At 39.3% G+C, this 15,322-nt stretch overlaps 1 non-coding gene across 1 annotated transcript; it reads right to left on the bottom strand.

Moving 5' to 3' along the window:
* Positions 1-8,854: 8,854 nt before the first annotated feature.
* On the bottom strand, positions 8,855-9,015 carry LOC142461822 (U1 spliceosomal RNA). The gene has a single exon (XR_012787013.1). It is a non-coding gene; the product is annotated as a U1 spliceosomal RNA (small nuclear RNA).
* Between the last annotated feature and the right edge of the window lie 6,307 nt (positions 9,016-15,322).

The following is a 15,322-nucleotide window of genomic DNA, read 5'->3' as shown; positions in this document are numbered from 1 at the left end:
GAGCAGGAAATGTTCACAGCTACACACTGTTCTCTTAAATCAGCCAGTACAAAAATTGAGGTTCGAGCAAAGCTGCTTTTTTTTTTGCATTGTATTTATAGAATACCATATTTTTTTTACATTTTCACAATGTTAAACATTGACATTTTCACAATGGTAAGCCTTCCTATTTATGAACATGGAACATGCAAAGCTGCTCTTATGAAAAAATTGACTGTGACCAGCGAGAACCTTTTGGTGACACCACTGGGTGCCCACTGAGTAAGTTGTTCAATGCTTGCCTAGCAGAAAAAGGACGTCCTAGAGAGCTCCACTCCGCCCAGTGCAACTCCAGTTCTTTTGAGGTACCCCTCGTATTGTCAGCAGAGACCAATCCCTGGAGAAGTCCATCCCTCACGCTCAATGAAGTGGAGGGGCCCCACAAAGAAAAAGTCCCCTAAAGAATGGATAGACACTGTGGTGCCATGATGGGCTCGGCCGCAGGCAGGATTGCATGCATAGCTCAGAGGAGTCCCTTACCCTGTTTCAGAACTCAGAGTTGAAAAACGAAAACATAATTAAAGTATGCATTAAGTTCAAGAACTTCATCAAATATTTGCTGACAGTGGATACCTGATTTAAACCAGGCTGCCTCAAGGATAGGTGCCTTGGGATGGAGTCTGTTCCCTCTCTCCCTTTCCTGTGGCGACATAGCAATACACTGGCATGGTGCAGTGAGTTAACAGAGAGGATGACAGGTCTGGGCCCAAGTCGACCTATGTTGACCCCTCCCCAGAAGAAGGCAATACAGAGGACAGTACTGAAGATATAGCCCAGGGAGAAAGGCAGGCCTCTCCAGACCACACAGGAGCAAACTAAGAGGAAGAGGGGAGAGAGGGAGAGAGAGACAGAGAGAGAAGGAGAACTTCATCATGGCCCCACAAAGTCTGGGGATGATTTGTCTGCTCAGAGCAGCCAATGCATGGAGAGGATCATAGGGCTGACCCCATCTAAAGACATGACATTCCCTCAGTGACCCACAGTGCTATGGGGGACAGCACTGGAGCCATTGTGCAGAAAGTGCACCGGGTCTTCGTCATGCACAGTGGAGTGAAACACGAGGGGGTGCACCTGGGCAGCAAGGGGAGTAAAGTAACCAAGTCCCCAAGGAGTCGTGCAAATAGACTTCTGAATTGGGGGACAGGGATTGGCACCTCATCAGACTTGATTGGAAAACATGCATAAGGGTCAGCAGACAGACCTGGAACTATCAATTGTTAGGGGATTTTTTTTTCTTGTTTTGGTTTGTTAGTTTTATTATGTTTTGTTTTCTGTTTTTGTTTTCCTTTTACCCTATGTCTATCAATATAAGATAGGCAGGATGAACAATCCTGAGGAGAAAACAACAGGGGCACATGGGAGAGAAGGGGGTAGGGAGGGGGAGTGGGGAACCAACAAACTCAGAGATAAGGGAGCAATAAGAGATTTAAAATTGATGGCGTGGAAGGTATATGATGCCGGGTGGGGTTTGATCAAGAGCAATGTATCTGAGAGGAAATACTGGGAGCCAAATGGAGGGTGAACATGATAGTGGGCTAGGAGGAAGGTGAAATTAAATAGCAGAAAGAACTAGGAGGCAAAAGCTATTTATAGGGATATAACTATAGGCAGGTATATATGCAAATATATTAAATTATAATGAAAGGAATGGAGATCAATATACTTATATTTATATGCTAAGTATTAAGATAGCAGATGGACTTTAGGCCTCGACTCAAGGCCTCCATAAACACATGAACACTTTGTTCTGATAACCTAGCACTCTTTGATACTCACCTTCCCAACAAGATTGCTGAAGACAAAACAGGTACATAAGCAAATGTGGTGAAGAGAGCAAGGGTGACTGTCTATCAAAATATATAGCATCTTGGGTGTTAAAGAATTGAAGTTAAACAAGCTGTTTTCTAGAGGGAAGCAAATAAAGGGGAAACACACCAGCTTGTATGATCTTTAGGTGTCAATGGGATCAGGTATCAGGTATCAAAAGATCCAAAACAAACAACTAGATTGATGTGAATGAGGCGGGTTTGAGTGGAGACCTCAATCCTATCTGTAGACAATTGAATATCCCACCCCCAGAAGGGTTATAAGAAAGGGATGATTCAACCGAGGTATACTATAGCACTAACGAATCACACATAATTCCTCTAGTTCCCAAATGCTTCCTCCTCCCCACTACCATGACCCATATCTTCCTTACAAATCTGGCTAGATCGGAGAACACACACTGGTACAGATAAGAGCTCTTGACACATGGAATTCAGGACAAACCCCTCAGTTACAGTAGTAGGAGTAGCAGTAGCATGAGGGTAAGGGGATGGTAGGGGAGGGGAAGGAGGAAAAGGGGGAACCCATAACAACGTTAGATATATAGTCCTCTCTCACCAAAGGAGATGAAAAGCAGAATGTAGATGAATGGAGACAATGGACAGTGTAAGTTATGAAATAATGATAACAATATATAATTGAGCAAGGATTCACAAGGGTAGGAGGGTGAGGGAGGGAGGGAGGGGGGGAAAGAAGAGCTTATACCAAGGGCTCGAGTTTTGGAAATGATGATGGCAACATATGTACAAATATGCTTGATGTATGGAATGTTCTAAAAGGTGTAAGAGCCCCCAATAAAATGATTTTTTAAAAAATAAACTAGGCTATCTCTTTTTAATAAAATATCATTTGGGGTAAATCTTTTTTTTTTGGATTCTGCTGCAATCACAGAAACACATGTACACAATGTGTTAACACAAATAGTGGCTAGCCAATGCCTTGCTACCACCAGAATTGTTTTACAGCAGGGCTTTCTCTTTATCAGTGCCTGTTTTCCTAGCAGAATAAAATACAAGCACACTACTTTCTCTTTTGGCCCTTGCTCAGCTATCTCTCCTCCATCAAGGAAAGAACAGGTGCATTGCACCATGCCAAAAAAAAAGGCACAATCTCCACCCTTTTCTCCACAATGTAGTCCTTAATGTAAGCATTATTTTTCATGATAAGCCCCTTTGATTGTAATTCAAGATAGTCCATTTACATTACTCGCTTTTAATTGCCCGCTAATAGTTACTGAGTCACTGAAACTTCTGAGTTTTTCTAAGTCCTGGATTAAGCCAGCCCAACAGATCTGCTTGGAAGTCACAGTAGGCACCAAGAATAAAGTTACTGACATAATTTGTCTGTAAAATTCCATTAATCACGAAGTTATGCTTAAAGATATTTGGTTAGGAATGAATTGGTATGAAGTAGAATCTTTGCAGACATACATGTTTATTAACCCCCTTTTGTGTGTGTGTGTGCGTGTGTGTGTATACACACCAATCATCTGTATTTTATCATACTGTGTTCGCTTGCATTTCACTTTCATGCTGAAAACTATACCACTAGTATTTCAAATGGGTGGACAGTTTTCAATAGAGATTCCAAAACAAAGGACAAACTAATAAAAAATAATAAGCAATACACTTCTAGGGTATTATCACTGAAACCTTATGAATAGTAGTGAAACATGATCTGACAGAGTGACAGATGTTGAGTTCTTCAGATTAGAAGACACTCAATATGACTGCAGCAGGGCTGTCTCCTCCGCGTAGAGTCAAATTTAATGGTGTGCCCAGAGCAACGCTTTCCGGGCTTTCATTTGCTGCAGCCGTGCATCTACAGGATGCTCTCCGAAATCCTACTAGATCCAGAAGAGGACCTAACATTAGGGATATTGTTGCTGATGTCCAATGGATGATGACTGAAAATAGAGCCTATCAGAAAGATGGTTATGGTTTTACTGACTATGAAAATGTGTTCAACTGAGAATCATAGCAACTATGTGTGATACTGAGAAGAAAGAGAATTCAAGAACACTTCATTGGGTTCATTGAGAATCTTTACCCTGCTGAAGAGACAGTTGTTAGAATTGAAAGACTGGCTACTTCATGGATTAAAATCAAGAAAGGTGTGGGTCAGGGTTTTATTCTTTCACCAATGTTATTCAAATTTTAAAATTCCAACGAACTATCTAATGAGCTGGATTTCATAAAGAATTCAACTCAGGATTGGAAGAAGGTTCCTTAGCACCAACCTGGTATCTGCAGATGATACAACTTTGCTTGCTGAATGCCAAGAAGGCTTGAAGTCCTTGGGGATAAGATCAAAGACTGCAGTTTTCAATATAGATTACATATCAATGTGAAGAAAACAAAACCAAAAATTTACAACTGAATCAATAGAAAACATTGTGATAAAAGGAAAATATACTGAACTAGTGATTTCATTTTATCTGCACCCACAGGCAGCATCATGGAAGCACCATTAAAGAAACCAACAGGTACAGTGCACTGAGGGGATGTGTGCAAAAGACCTCTTCAATGTGTTAAAGGAGAAATATGTCATTTTGTGCACTAAAGAACTTCAAACCCAAACCATAGTATTTTAATGGCGTCACATTCATGTAAAAGGTAGAAAACAATAATTTATGCATTTGAATAATGTTGCATTTGAATAATAATGATGAATATCGGAAGTGCTATGGACAACCAAAAATCTAAAGCATCTGTTGTGGAAGGACAGTGGGAAATCTTGGAATCCAGGAAGACTCCACTTTAGTAGCACATTCTTTAGCTAGGCACTAAAGGGAGTTTGCTTCCTTGAGAAGGGCATCAAGCCAGCGAAAATAGAGGGTCGGAGAAAAAGAAGACCCCTAGCCAGCTGGATTAACAAACTGGCTGGGACACTGGTTCTCAATACTCTCAAATAGTCTTGGCTAGTTCCGCATTAATTATGCACAAATTCTTCTCTCTCAAGACTTACTTTAGCCCAAATTTAGCCTCATTTACTCTCTATCTAAGCTGGTTAGAAAAAAAGAATCTTACCTGAAAATATTAGTTACTTCATAAAAGTCTCCATTCTTACCTCCAACCAAAAGGTTTAGCAAAACTGCTTGCTTTCTTTCTGAGTTCCCTTTGTTTTCGGACTCGTTCTTTTAACCTAGTGACCCCCAGTGACTCCAATCACAATGAAAACGCAAAGACCCTCTTGCCATTACCATGATTCAACTACCAAAATTATACAACAAAATATTCCCGAATATAATCAGCCTCTACACCACTAAAACAACTAAACCCTCTAAACCATGAAGGCCTCAGTCACTCTAGCGGCAGTGTAACCAAATACTAACACACCCCTGCATATAATAAAATTATTATTAACCCTAAAAAGGACATCCCCACTTTTAAAACAATTCCACATCCTATATAACTACAAACAATCAAACCTAAAGTACCACAAACAGGAGAAAGCTTAGAAGAAAACCCACAAAACAAATTACAAACACTATGCTTATTACAAATCTACATATATCATAATTCTTATATGCACTCAAACTAAAATCAATGACATAAAAAATCATCGTGGCATTACAATTATAAGACATCTATCGACCAACATTCAAAAAAGAACTCATCTTCTCCTTAACATTGTAAATCATTCTTTTATTGACTTCCTGCCCCATCCAACGTCCCAGCATGATGAAACTTTGGGTCGCTACTTGAAATCTGCTTAATCCTGCAGATCGTAACAGGCCTTTTCTTAGCCATACATTACATATCAGATACAATAATTGCATTTTCATAAGTGACTTATATTTGCTGACGGAAATTATGGTGTAGTCATCCATCATCTCCACACAAGTGGAGCTTCAATATTTATTCATGTTGAATGAGCTTTCTATTAAGGTTCATATTTATTCTTAAGAAACCTGAGCATTTGGAATCACATTTCTATTTGCTGTCATAGCACTAACCCTTATATTTACTTTATCTTCTTTTTCTCCATGAAACAAGTTCCAACAATCCATCAGGATTGATCTCAGACACTGACAAAATTTCATTGCATCCTTATTTCACTATCAAGAACCTCATGGTTGTGTTCACACCAATCTCTTTTCTACTAATGCTCGTCCTTCTTGCTCCTGATATGCTGGGTATATCCTTGACAATCCAGTTAACACACCACCACACATTAAACCCGAGGGATACTTCCTATGTGCATATGCCATTTTGCAATCTCAGTTGTCATTCTCCAACTTGCCCTCTATGTCACGCATCCAAACAACGAAGCCTCGCTAGGCCTTCCACTTCGCTAAACATACGTTACATTCAGGTTGCAGGTTCACTCATCCTAACATGAATCAGAGCCCAAGCAGTTGAACAGCCTTTCCTCATTATTGGACAATTAGCTTCAAGTTTATGTTTTGCCATTATCCACATCTTCTTACCAGCCATCTGTATGTTTGAAAATAGCCTATTAAAATGAAGACTCATTTTGACATAATTATAAACCTAGATGGAGAAAAAGTTCTCACCTGATAATCAGGAGAGAAGTTATCTGCCCCACTAGCAACATCCAAACCTGATATTATCATTAAACTATTTCCTGAATATACTAACATCCTACTGTATTTGGCTTTATATTTCATGCATATCATGCCTTCCCATAGCTACTAACTTTATAGTATACATTCACCATTTTGCATATAATTCACATTAAATTACTACCACCATGCATATAAACAAGCAATATTTAATTCATATTCAAACTTCCATAATTGTCCTACGTCGAGCTTATCAAGCAGGACTTGATGGGGCTTCATTCGGTGGTACACAGAGTTGCCAAGAGTCAGACCATAGTCTATGGTTAGCTATCAATAACAGTATATATGCCCTTTATGATAGCTCTTTCCCTGCCTAGTGTACCTGTTTAATTAACTATGATCTTTCCTCTTCCTTGTTTTCCTAATTTGTTGTTTTATATTTTCATTTTTCTTTAACTGCTTTACTTACTGTAGTGTGAATTCCATAAAAATAAAGTGAATCGCTTTCAAAATCCATTCCTCTTTCTCAGCACACGTCTGTCATTGAACACTCTTATCACCTTTTTCTATTATTTGTCTTTCCTTGTATCTTGAACTCCATAACCACATTATCAATTTATGGATTCCTCTTCAAGTCCCCTCTGAAATATTGATGTTTCCATACTGTACCCTGTGGGATTATACTTCTGTAATTCATAATTTAATTTCATAAACTCACTCAGTAGATTTTATCTCAGCTCACTATACTCTGATGAGTCACAAGTTAATATGTCAATATGCCACACAGATCTGTCTTCTAAATTTGAAATATATATTTTGTTATGTTCCTGTTTACCTAACTTGGAATTTACAGACTCGGTTTAAATAATTATGTTCAAAAGTAAACTCCCATACAGACCTAAATACTTCAGTCCTGGTTTCCATCCTCGGTAGATCCTGAATAATGATAACTCATCCACTCGGCTTTCAAACAAAACCCAGTGATGCAAAAGCAGTTCAAACTTAATGACAACATAGGGCAGAACAAAAATACCTTATAGGATTTTCAAAGCTTGAATCTTAAGAGAAGCAGGCTGCTTCGTCTTCCTCCTGTGTACTGGCTGGTGACTTTAAAGGGCCAACCTCTCAGGTAGGAGATGGGTGTTTTAATGACTTTCAACCACGCCTGCAGGATGCAGAGTCAGAAATAAAGTATTGCCACATGGCTTCTTCCTTACATCAAATGATAAGATTTCACTAAAACTTATCGTATCTCTTATTTGCTGTAGGTCACTGATCATCCACGTCTTCATTAGTCATCTTCACTGTTGTAACTGTTCAAAGTGCTTCTCACTGTCTCTAGGTTTGGAAACGTCCATCACACTCCAAGTGATGCTGTCAAACTAACAGTGCAAACCCTTTCATCACTCCTTCAAAATCATCCAGATCCATGGAAGTGCTTACACATACTAAAGTTATCCCTGGTTTCTCTCTCTTTGACTTCAGGTTAAAGTTTGAAGAGGTCATTTATTTTGAGACATTGATGTGGCCATTTGGTACTTGAAAGTATTATTATTGAGTAATAAAGTTGGCCTTTCCCATCTGAACATTTCCTTCTTGGCCTTCCCAATCTGAACATTTTGACAATGCTTAATATGCACTCATTTGTTCTTTTAAATTAACATTTTCCTGCTGTTAAGGCCAAAGTTTAACCACTATCTCCCACTCCTTGTATTTTTCTAGTGTTTTCTGGTGGAAATATCTATACGCAGAATCTCTTTCTATATGTTCTGTGGTGTTCTCTCTCTACTACAGTCAGCCCAAAGATTTTCAACACAGAGTTCAGAATCTAGCAGATCATTGTAGTATCGAACACCCACTGAGAAAAACTGTCTGAATTACTCTTTCAGCTCCCCTTTCAAAAGCCATCAGACACTGAAATTGTCTCTGGGATGGTCCTGGTGTGTTATTCAAAAGACAAATATCATATGAACACAAAAGGAAACCCTGAGCCTTAGTATACAGAATCTATCTTTTATTTACATATTTATTTATTTTACTTTTATTGAGCACTTTTTCACATTGTCTTTTATTTTTCTCCCCTTTATAAATTTTCAACAAAAATCCTCTTGTAAAGATTTATGTTTCCTCATTTTAAGTATTTATTTTTAGCATGATAATAGTAGTTCTATACTTGCTTATTTCATTTTTATATAATTTTGACTAGAGAAAGGAAAATGGATAAAATAATGAAAGTTCCTCAATAAAATTTGTGCTATTTTGAAATGTTTGGTAGAGCGTGCACATTTGTAGAAGAAAACCCAATTAAGTATTACATGTATTACAAAACTTGCATATATCAAAATTCATATATGGATTTAAACCATAGCTAATGATAGGAAAACCACCATTGCAACAAATGGATGAGAAACTTAAAGAGAAACTAATAAAAATCATGGATTTCTTTGTGTGTTTTTTTGACAGGGGAGAGCACAGAGTCCCCCACAACCACAAATTATGCAGTCAAGTTTCCCACATTTGGGGAAAACAGAGGGGTCAGTACATCCGGGAGTGCAATAGATGAGCCTCGCCGTGGGAAAACCACCTTCGTGATCATGGTATCTCCCCTGCCAGGTAATGAATTTCTTAAAGATGATTCAATACTTCAATATCTAGAATTTGATTTGATGTTGTTTATCTGCTTTAAATCAAAGCATATATGGAAAGTGAAAAGAAAAAAGTGGCAAGAGAGAACACGTTTGTGACAGATTAAAATTGGCTGCATTTTCATTGATTCTCTTTCTATAGAGAAGGTGCAGTTATATCTCTTCTCATTGAATAAGCTGGCCCGTGGCTATTGCAGTGGAAATGAAACATAGCAGTTTGGGGGCTAGCTTTTAAGAGAGCTGGCATTTTTTGTTGCTTTTCTCCTAAAACCTGCTTCTTTACATGAGATGCTTCTCTAGCTTGCTGCAGTGAGTACCTGAAGAGCCAAGAGAGGATATAAATGGGAAGGAGGATTCAGCTGAACCCAGACTTCCCCCAACCAAGAATGCAGACAGGTGAGAGTCATGTAAGTCTGCTTAGCAAGCAACTGAATATACTGTACATGCTCGAATATAAGCCGACCAGAGTATAAGCTGAGGTACCTAATTATTACCTGGGAAACCAGAAAAACTGATTGACTCAAGCATAAGCCTAGGGTGGGAAATGCAGGATGTGAATTAACACAGAGACCAGAGGGGAGAGACAGAGCACAGCCACAGACACATCCTTACCAGTTCAGCTGCCAGCGTAAGTGAATCACTACAGGTGCTTCTGCGAATTGGAGCCATCTACGTCATAGGACGCCTCTGATTGGTTAAATGTGAGTAAACAAACATTCAAAGCCCTGCAGTGTCAACAAGGCTTTGAATGAACAGCAGAGGAATGGCAATCATCCGCAAGATATTACACTTTGCTGGGGTACCACTGACCCGTATATAAGCCGAACTCCAGTTTTTCAGCACATTTTTTTACACGAGTATATACGGTAAGTGAAAAATAATCTCCTGTCAACTTGAGTGAAGGGGTGAAGTCTAGTCTGTCAATCAGGTCATAGTCAATGGTGCCTCTGTGTAGGCATGGTTTTCTCCTGAGAATTCTGGAAACTCCTGTCTTTCTCCAGGGAAGCAGGACACACACTTTTCCTGTGAGACATTCCTGTTGACAAGCCACATGTTGCTATGCTGATGTAGCTAGAGCCCTGGAGATGGAGGAGCCATGTGGAGACCCACATGAGTGCTGACATGCTTTTACCACCACTGGACCCACAAGACTTTCCTTCCACTGGCCTGTGATCTTCCTGCATTCAGCGCATTGCAAGTCTTGTATGATCTGATAAGGATTTCATAGACTGCTATCGGGCACATAGGCTAATATCAGATTTATGGACTTGGTCTGGACTGGTGGACTGGGCCAGGATGTTTTCTCAATATACAATTGCTCTTTTATATAAAGCTCTTTCTTGTACACATGAGTGTCTATGAATTTGTTTCTCTAGTCAACCCAGATTAACACAGAAAGTAAATATATCTCTAGGAAATTTTCAGTCACGACTATTCTTTTGGATATAATTAATCCAATTGTTTATAAGTTAACTCATGGCCGTCAAGTCGATTCCAATTCGCTGTGCCTTTTTGGACAGGGTAGCACTGCCCTGGTAGATTTCTGAGACTGTAAATCTATTCAGGAGTAGAAAGCACCTGCTTTCTCCTGCTGGGAAGCTGGTGTTTTCGAACTGCCGACCTTGCAGATCAAAGTCCAATTCATAAACACTACACCACCATAATTCCTCCAAACTGTGTATAGTAATAACTACATGAATATGTCCAATTGGGTCCACTCCAGCTCATGGTGACCTAATGTGTGGCTGAGCAGAACGATGGTCCATCGATGTTTCCAACAGTGGCTGTGTCCTTTTGGGGAAGGATTACCAGATCTCTCTTGCTGATGCCTCGGGATAAACTGCAACCTTATTCTGTAACCATTAACCATTTTTACCACCCAGGAACTCCATTTATAACAATAGCAAATAGAAATAATGCTGTTATCAAAGACACTATTCAAAACGAAGACACTCTCAATAGGTTATATAAATTGTAAAACACATTAAATATAGTCTTCTAAATAATTTTACTTATGTGACTAATATTTATATGACAAATTATTTTCTCTATTTTTAAAACTAAGTTTACATTGTTCTTCATTCGATATGACACTCCAAATTAAGAGAAAATTGAAAAACGACAGGGTAAACTTTAGTTTGAATTAATTATATGACAAAGTCATCAGAAAATTGAAAAAATTACTTCCAGTAGTCTGTGTTTTAAGAAGTCAACAGCTACATTAAAAAAATCTCTACAGATTTTTAATATAACAAATAATATGCCGAAGACAAAAGTACATTCATAGAAATCCCAAATATGTACCTTTGGTTTTGATTTTGGAAAATCACATTTCTTAGGCCTTAATATTATGTAAAATATGTTTGTTTCAATTGCAGTATAACAAAATCAGCTTAACATCCCTAATTTGCCACTTTAACTAGATACAAACACTCATGTTTACAACTGTTCTTTAAGGCTTGGCTCGTCACTAGATTTTCATTTTCTCAGCTCCTTTTCTATATTAGAAATAAAATGGAGATGCCTTTTTCCCATCTTTCATTTCAGTACACTCAAATTTTATGCTCTGAAGCAAAAATTAAAAAAAATGCAATTGTACATTTTAAGAGTGCCATGAAATTCTGTGTACCGACAGACAAAAATATCAATTAGTCGATCTAGACACTATAAGAGCTAGATATTTATTTTTCATAAAAGAGGCTTTTCTTGTTATAACTAGAGATTATGTAGTTTTTAAATATTTTCTTTTCCTGTTATAATAATTGTGATTGTTGTTACTTAGTTGATTAAAACATAACAAAACATTTATTTTCAATGCTTTTGATACATTTGTTCAGAATCTATAGGACATTATAGCAAAATGAGAATATAACTTTAGTAAGACTCTTCTTTGTTTGGAGTGTTTTTTTTTAAAGTACTTTTATTGGGGGCTGGCACTCTCCCCACTGGGTTCATGAAATTGCCCTAGGCAGAGGGTAGCTGGCTGGAAGCCAGCAGTGGCATGTAGAAGGAAAGAGAGTGAGGAGATAAAAAGAAAAGAAGAGGAAGAAGGGGGAAAGAAGAGATTAGAAAGAAAGGGAAAGAACGGAAAAACATATCTGTGCTCGCCAAGATTGACTATTAAGGGTAAGAGAGAAGAAAAAGCTAAAGAAAAAAGAGATAGCTGACCCTGATGGGGCTAGAGGGGTTCAAACCCTGCCCCAAGGTGGCAGGTCGGTGTGCATTTTCAGTGCAGGGTTCCACTGGTGCTGGGCAGACTTGACCTAGTTAGCTGGGCGGACTTGCCCTAGTTAGCTGGGCGGACTTGCCCTAGTTAGCAGGGCCACCAGGGAGGCCTTACTGAGGATTCCTCCGCAGCGTGGAGCATTCCAGACACAGCTGCCTTGTGTGGTGGGAAGTCCTCCCAGGGAAGGCAGGCTGGCGTTCCCCCTGCAGTTTGGGTGGGTTTGCCTTAGGCAGAAGGTAGTAGCCTGGTAGCAGTTAGTGGTGTATGAAAGGCATAAGAGGGAGAGACGAGGAAAAAGAGAGAAAAATAATTAAAAAGAAAGAGAAAAAACTGGGCCTGTTGAGACAGACTGCCGTGTGAAAAACAGAAGGGAGAGAGAATAAATAGAGAAAAAAAGAATAGTGAGGAAGGAGATAGCTAAAGCTTGATCGCCTGACGATGGGGCTGGATGAGGTTCAACCCTGCCTCAAGGTAGCCAGGTGGTGTGCCCACTTGGTGTATGGTCCCACAGATGCTGGGAGGAATTACCCTCTGAAGGCAAGATCACAGGAGTGGGGGGGGGGGGTTGGTTGTATTTTTCCCCTGGCCAGCTGAAATGGAATTACGTTATTTTGAAACTGAGACTTGCTCTCTTCTACCAGTTGTCTTGGAGTTAAACAATGAGCCTGGGATTTGAAATTTTTATTTTTTTTCTCTCTCTTTTATATTGGACTTATGGGGTGCCCTGGTTTAGGGGCCGTCACGCTGACCCCCAGAGGAGGAGATCTAACTGGAATTGAATTCTCACCTGTACCATACCTACCTGCTTCTTTTCTGCCACACTGGGATCTGACTCAGGTAAATTTACTTATGTCTTTTCGATTGCTCTAAATCTATGGCTACCCACCAACACCAACCCGCAGGCTAAGTGCTCAAGGCAGCTAACAGTGCAGGGAACACAGGTGTGGGGTCCTGGGACTAGCTTTCAGAGGTTCTTCTTGTGTCTGGGATGATGTCCCCTTTTGGATGTCACCCTGCGGAAATCGCTACTCACTGCCAAACTAGGGCACTCGTAGCTGCTCATCTAGAGTCCATGAGCCTGGCACACTGAACCTAGAGCGATTTAGTGCATTCTTGGTTCACTTTGTGAGTGAAAATTTTAAAAAGCGGGGTTCAGGACAGACCCTAGTATCCTGATTCCAATTTCAGGACTCTTCCTCCCGGTTTCCTTCACCTTACCTCCCAATTTTCTGGTCTGGCAGCAGGAGCTCTGGGTGGGTCAGTCTAACTGGACGCCATCTTCTTCCATCTGTCACTTTTCTGGCAAAAATAATGTAATGCTGTTGTATTGGCAGTCTTTCTGGTTTAATGCTATTTTCTCCTTTATTCATCAGAATATATTGAAGCAATTTAACACTTTCTTGATGAATCTTGATCATCTAGACAATTTACGGGAGCACACTTTTTCCTGATTCAATAGAGGAGCCCCAAATACTATACTGTCAGAATTAATAAATCACAGAAGAATGTAATCTTCCTATTTAGTGGGTTTTTAGCACTGTCCTCACCCAAATCCCTCACTGTTTTTCATCTGTTAGCAATGATTGTTTTTAATAATAACAAAGAAAATTGCATTTATATAGTGAGTGTATCATGTATTACAGTGTTTTAAAAAACACTGAAGTATTGTTGGGAGAAGAAGAAACTCCAATTAGATCATTGAATCTTCTTTTTTGACACAAGCAACTCAGGCTACATTTGTATTACAAAAAGCAAGTAAATATTAGGAAGACAAAAATGGATGGTCACAAAACTCTTTCAATTCAGTAATTCACGGTGACACATAAGGACTCACTAGAGGAAGTTATATGGTTGAACCATCAAGAGATGCCAAATACAAAACGATTTAACAAATCATCATGAAAGAATAAATGCATAGTTAATTCCTCAGCTATTCAACAAATATTTATTTGCCTTCAATACTATGCATATATAACATTTGCTATACCTTGCACGACTGGGTGTCCCGGGGTGATACAATGGTTTGAGTATGCCTGATAACACAAAGATTGGTGACTTGAACACTGGAGGAGCTCAGGCAGCACTATGGGATAAGCATTGGGCTGTTAGCCAGACAGCACATGGCTCAAGCGCACCAGCTCTTCCATGGAAGAAAGATGAGACAGTGCACTTGTACAGAGTTAGTCTCAGAAACCCTAAGGAGCCCTAATCATTTTCAAAGCATGGGAATGTACGGATGTGCTTTATGCAATTGATGTATGGATTGTGATACGAGTTGTATGAGCCCCTAATAAAATGTAAAAAAAAAAAAAGGCTCTCAAAATATACAGGACAGATAAACCCCTCAGGACCAATAATGAGAGTAGTGATAACATGAGGGTAGAAGGAAAGGGGGGAAAGCAGGGCTCAAAGGAGGAACCAATCACAATGATCAATGTACAATGCCTGCCCCCTATGCCAAGGACCACACAAATGTGGGTAAAAGGAGAAAGCAGACTGTAAAATATGAAAATTAAAATAATTTCTAAATTATCAAGTGTTCATAAGGGTGGGGTATTGGGGAGGGAGGGGAAAAATGAGGGGCTGATACCAAGGACTGAGGTAGAAAGAAAATGTTTTAGAAATGATGATGGCAAATATGTACAAATGTGCTTTATACAAGTGATATATGGATTGTTATAAGAGTTGTAAGAGCCCAAATAAAATGATTTATTGAAATATAAGTAAAAAAAAAAAAAAAGAAACCCTAAGGAGCAGTTCTACTCGGTCCTTAACTTTGATATAGAGCTTTTAGGAGTGGGAATTGACTAGGAAGAAATGGGTTTTGGTTAGCTCATTGTTTGTTTAGAGCCACTACTGAAGAAAGGTCTGACAGTCTGCTTCCATAACCATTTCAATTGGGAAAAGCCTATGGAGGGAGCAGTGCAATGCTGTAATACATTGAGTAGAAAGGGACTCCACAACAAAATATTTATGTGGTTTTCTGTCAGTGGGGGCTTCCTGAAATTTTAATAAAACAGCACCCCAGGCCTCAACGAACTGTCGAACAAGTAGTAG

This window comes from Tenrec ecaudatus, chromosome 11 (assembly GCF_050624435.1).
Source record: "Tenrec ecaudatus isolate mTenEca1 chromosome 11, mTenEca1.hap1, whole genome shotgun sequence".
NCBI classification, from domain to species: Eukaryota; Metazoa; Chordata; class Mammalia; order Afrosoricida; family Tenrecidae; genus Tenrec; species Tenrec ecaudatus.
Note: the sequence above shows the minus strand (reverse complement) of the source record. Positions and strands in the feature narration are given on the sequence as shown.